The following is a 6,000-nucleotide window of genomic DNA, read 5'->3' as shown; positions in this document are numbered from 1 at the left end:
GCGATTCGGCTGTGATAAAAGCTCGGCCCGTTGCTCGTGCCTCGCGGCCTCGCGAGACCAACGACGCCGGCCAACGTACATACTGGAACAGCGGCCGGACGAGAAAAGGCCTTCTTCGGCAAGTTGAGCGAATCGCGTGTGCGATGGTGCGCACATCCGCGCCACGAAAGAACGAGATAGAGCCGAGGATCGAGATGTGTCGCGCGTTACGCACGTGCGCTACCCTTCGATCCTTCTTCCTCTCGTTGCCTCCACTCAACGCCCTTTACGATCCCTGTTCGCTGGTCATCGAATTAGGACCGTTGAAATATGTATAATTTTCTGTGTTGGACTGGGTTAAATGCGTAGTAGAGATACTTGTATGTGAATATCAGTGTGTGGAAGTATGTGTGTCCACAGCGTCTCGAAAACAAAGGAATGTAAACTGTTCAGTCGGTTAACAGTCGGATGAGAAAGAAAGTGCCGAGACGCGTGCAAGTGTGTATCGATGAATATATAAGGAATCGTCCATGAAATAAATATATCGTTATTTCAATAATAATCCTCAGTATAAATTTAGCGGTCCTATAACGTTATTTCGGCTTCAAAGATCCACAATTTTCAACAAGGACCGCTGAAAACTTTCCATCTTCTTCCATTCTGTCAAAAGCGAGATCTGATAACAAAGCGGATTATTACGGCCCCCCTTTTTTCTATTAGTTATTATGAAATTTTATTTTATCGAATAAATTGTACGAATTGTACCATGGTTTGACTATGTGTACCATGTTTTCTTTTTTTTATTATTTGGGAGAATTTTACAATCGATTCTCATTGAGAATTATAAGTAAATTATCTTGGCGTGGTACTGTAACTTGGATAATAAGTGTTTATGTTTGATTCTAGTTGAATCTAATGTTTAAATCTAAAGGGTAAAATGTCTTTTTGGCCTGCGGATCTGATCCGTCGTGTCGAGTAAGATGCGTACCACGTTCATTTCGAATCGCGAGTTCGTTGCTGAAGAATCAAAAGTCCTGAAACACTTTTCATTTCGACGCGAGAGAAAATGAAATTTGATTTCGGAATATCAACCCTCGAGATTGTGGAAATCTCTGGAGAATGTTACAAGTGGGTGCAAGGATTTACGAGTTTTCCAGAAAATCGCGGGTCGACGTTTTTACGACATCGTTCAACGTTCTCGCTCGTAAAATTCTAGCTCTTGGTTGCGTCGATACGTTTGGAGCCGATAACAACCAGACCTCGATTAAACGAGTGGTCGATTTTAAATAGTTATTTCCGCTCTCTCGATTTATTTGTTTCTTTTTTCCTCAGTTCTCTTCTCTTCGCGTTTGTTTCTCAAGGAAACACATCCTTGCGAGTAAAATTCCACAGTTACGTTTTCTACCAAATTCTATCGTTCTGTTAAAATGAAACCTCTGTCGCTATTACGTAGACGATTTATCTCTATTCGAGTTCGTTATAATTTATTTAAAAAAGCGATTCGATTTAATAAAAATAATGGATAGTTACGAGTGTTTAAATTCTAGCGAGTAGATCGTCAATGTCGAGTATGGCAGATCTACAAAGCTTCGTTGATATTTATCGTTTAATATCGAATTACTCACCAATTGGATTTACGATCGAAGATGGTGGTCGAACGTGGCGCTGTGGGTCACCGCAACTGCTCGTAAAAGACCAGTGACTTGTTTCGTCTAATAGCTCAAAACATTGTCGGGCCCGCGTAGCTGCCACCGCCTTTACGCTCTCCTCGATAAATTTTCTCGCGGTCCTGTCAAAATAACGTCAGACCGGACCGAGAGAGAAAGGAGGAAGGAGAATAAATCTCGCGTGATTTCGTGGCCGTCGAAGCACGCCGGCCACAAGTTTATCGACTCGAAACACGAGAACGACCGTGTCCCGTCTCGTGGCCCAATTTGCCAAGGATTTCTTTTACGAGCCACCGCTCAAGTCGCTGAGAAGAAATAAAGAAAAAGTAGTGAAACTCGCTCCTTCTCGTAGATCCTTAACAAAATGGAGTTAGGTTGGCCACTCTATGACTGCATCGAATATCGTTCCACGTCCAAGGACACGTGGATGCGTGTGCACGGTTGTTTTATTGCACCGATGATCATGACGAACCTGAAAGAAATGCCAGACGGTGAGAGAACGATTTCTCTATTGGCTTCGATACAGGCTTCAAGAAGCTATCCTCGCTACACCGTGGGCCTAAATTCGAGATATAAACGAAATCGAACGAGCAGATTCTTTGGCTTCGAATAAAACAAAAAAGAAAGAATAACAAGATACTTTTTGAAGCTTTAGTCTTGAGAAGACTGAATTTGAAAATTCGTCAAGTATGATCGATCGAGTTCCAACTAGACGGGTGTCTACTACTTCGTTTGTATCGCGAATTCAGGCCCACGGTGTACGGTGTGAAACGGTATTTGTATCGATACCATTTAAGAGCAAGCATATCGAGTTTCGTGCGATTTGATAGTATTCTCATGCGACTAGAAAAATGCCGATACCGTGAAAATGAAAGACGAAGCCCGACGAGAAAACGCCTCGTTGAAAGAGCAAGGTACGTGGAAATAATTTTCATAGCCACCGTGTATTACCACGTGGTCACCTGGTGGTAAACTCGATCTGTAGGGACAAAGTCGAGAAGAAAAGGGGTTAGATTCCGGTGATCGAGCTGGAGAACACTCTCGTCGTCCTTTCCCCGAGCTGTCAGGAATATGATGCGCTAAGAGGGTCGAAAGCAACCCATCGTCTAAGAGTCATGACGGTGTAGATGACTGTTAGGACGGATACCATCTCTAGAATCTAGAGTTTCTCTTCTCTCTTTCTCGCTCTCGTCTGGCTGCGTTCTCTCAAAATTCCACGGCTGCAGCTCGAACGTTTGGTTTTTCTTAAGTTCGGTTCGTTTGACACTTGATAGCGCTCGAGCATGCATACATAGCCGGCCGCATAGCACGACGCGTTCCGAGTTCGCGCGGGATAGCCTGCTGCTGCAGCACTCGCGAGCCATCTTCTTTCGTTTCTTCTGCCTTCCCTTCTTTCTTCGCTTCCGCTTCTCTAGTTTCTTCGGCCTCTCCGCGAGAAGTCGTTTCTTGCCGTTGCTTCTTCGTTCGATACCATCTTCCCGTTTGATAAATCACTACCGGAAATTCCGACAAAAAACCACGTTGCTTGTTCGTGCTCCAGATACTCGATTGACGGCCCAGCAGCCTGCATCCGCTTGTTTCCTCGAGAAAACCACGAAAACAGACCACGCTCGTCCGATTTTTCTTCGTCTTCGATATTCTCTCGAATAACATCGATGCTCTTACCAGATGAAATTTGCCTCGATGGGAAGATACAGCGGATCGGAAATATTAACTCGCCGATTCAAACATATACAATCAGTCACGAAAATCCACTAAAAATAGATGTACAGCGTATACATTGAAGATATCTTTATGTAAATCTTTATGTACGTATCACAGATTTTCTTCGGCGAGGTCAGTGGGGCGTTTTCTTTTTAGTCTCCTTCCTATCGGAGTTTTGCTCGCTTCAGCAGCCAGCTGGTTTGGACGTGTCGTCGTTCTTTGCTTGTATTTTTCTGCCTACCTGCCGATTTCTTCTTTGACCGTTGGTATTTTCAATTCTTTGCGTATATCCTCGTTTCTGACATACCATAGGGCGTTGACTATTGTTCTCAGTATCTTCGATTGTCGCGACACTAGTTTATTTACGTGACTCATTGCCGCTGTCTCCCAAAATGCTATTCCGTACGTCGAAATTGGTTTTATCATCGTTTTCTAGATTTTTAGTTTATTTTCTATGCCGAGTTTAGAGTTTCGACTAGTTAGCCAGTACATCTGTCTCCTTTTTATCCGTATTTTGCCTATAATTGTTTTAGTATATCGTTTTCATGTAAGTTGTGTGTCTAGGTGGAGTCCTAGGTATTTAACTCGACCTGTTTGCGTTATGCCACATTTGGTGGTTATGTCACAGATGATCGACGAATTTAGGTCGATCTGGTGACATCCTAGGGATTTATCTAGTCTAAACCAATCATTTTCAGTCCTCGTTTTCGCCACATTTTTCCAACGACCGTACCAGATATCGTTGTGTGATCATTGCAGTTTCCACGAACATGGCAATATCGATTGAAAAGATCGAGCAATTCTTTCCTTTATAGTCGTCCATCTTTTCCTCTCCTCTTGTAGTCGTTTTCTCCTCGATGAATCATAAATTTCGAGGCGCGCGCCGTGAAGCGCGTGCTGCGACGTGCAATGCTCGCGAGACAGAGGCTCCTTTGTGCGTACAATTTATTTATCCGTCAACAATTACACCCTGAGACGGTGAATGAAGAAGGCACGCGATCTCCGTGATTCGATCGTTTCCAAGATCTGAGAGGAACGCGCGTTTCCTGTCCCATCCTCGTTGTGTCTCTCCTGCGATGTATTTCAGCGACTTCCAAACAAAATCAGCTTTCACAATGATCTCAGAATCAAATCTATCTGTCAAATCATTGTGAAAACCAGTTTCGTCTTTTACAGTAGTTTTATGTGCGTTGAACGATGATTGCCGTCGTCGACTACCTGTTTGCAAGGAAACAGAATCGACAATTTTAACGAACGACGATTCTCCTGTGCTGTGTCCTGCAGTGAGTTGTTAGCAGTGAGTGAAACCTAATTTTCAACGAGGTTATCACCGAAAAAATCATTACGAGACCTCGGATATTCGTGCAAATTAATATTTCTACGAATTTCTACGATTAATCGAGTAGGTGAGTATTATAGTTTGAATATTTTATACATTTTTCTATGTTACTTGAAAATTCGCAGTCTAATAATCATGGCTACGTCCTAATAACGAACAAACTTTCTACGAAATACGCCGATATTCGAAGAACAGCTGGCAATCTAGCTTTTCTGTTTGATCTTTGAGTTTCCAGCGGTATTACGAATTAATACGACTGAACAGAGCTGTTGACTCGCTTATGTTATGTCTAAAACAAATAAGATTAATGTTACTATCTTTCGACGATCTTTGTTCCACGTTGAAGATCAGTGGTACCATCTGTGGTTCGCAACTTCTTCGTTAAGTTAATTAAATTTTATGCACCGATACAATATCTTAAATTTGTAGGTTATGTTTCGAAATTTTCGTCTCAAACTGAATCAGTAGATTGTGCGTGGTTGCAAATACGTTTTCCTTCTACGTTCTACCAAAAAAATTGTCCGATTCTTAGCCAGGCTAAGCATCATTGATTAAAGAAGCCTTGTATTTTTCAGACCGCACAACATTTCCATTATCGTGGAATGCGATAGCGCGGCTCATTAATAACGAGGCCGCGATGACGGAGAAATCGTAAATCCATACAGGAGCTAGAGTCGGCCGAGTTCTTTTTCTTTTTCATTTTTTCTTTCTTTTCTTTTCGCAAGCTCACGCTAATAACCGAACGTGAGGATCAATCGACGTATACTATTTTGCACGTGCGTTATCGGCAAGTCGATAACGCGTTGACGGTTACACCAGGCCCTGATAAAGATACGACGTGACCCTGCGACCCCATGACGATTCCGTGGAACCGGACAAGACGAAGGAAAAGAGCCCTGGACGATCGCGAAAGTATAGACGGCAAACAACGACGAGGATGACCCTGAGAAATTCGTGTTGTAGGATCTCAACGACCGATGATATTTCTCTGCTCTTCTGTTTGCATAAAGTCACGAGTTTAACAGATACGAAATTGACGAAGATATACGACGTAAGATATCGTAACGATTCGTAACACTGTATAGATTCGTTGCTGGTTATGCGTATCCTATCGAATCCTTCCGAGAACCGTTTCGTCGTTTTTCTTTTATCTAATTAACGCGATGCGATCACGAGACACGCTCCTTCTCGTTCAGCCGGTCGTAAAAGTTAACGAGCAAGGTTTGCCACAATATCGCAACGTAACCGATTGCTGAAGGTCTTTGTGCAAGAAGTTTGAGTAACGGCTTATTAGACGAATAAGCAGAATTT

Source organism: Bombus bifarius, unplaced genomic scaffold, assembly GCF_011952205.1.
Source record: "Bombus bifarius isolate JDL3187 unplaced genomic scaffold, Bbif_JDL3187 scf7180000007966, whole genome shotgun sequence".
NCBI classification, from domain to species: domain Eukaryota; kingdom Metazoa; phylum Arthropoda; class Insecta; order Hymenoptera; family Apidae; genus Bombus; species Bombus bifarius.
Note: the sequence above shows the minus strand (reverse complement) of the source record.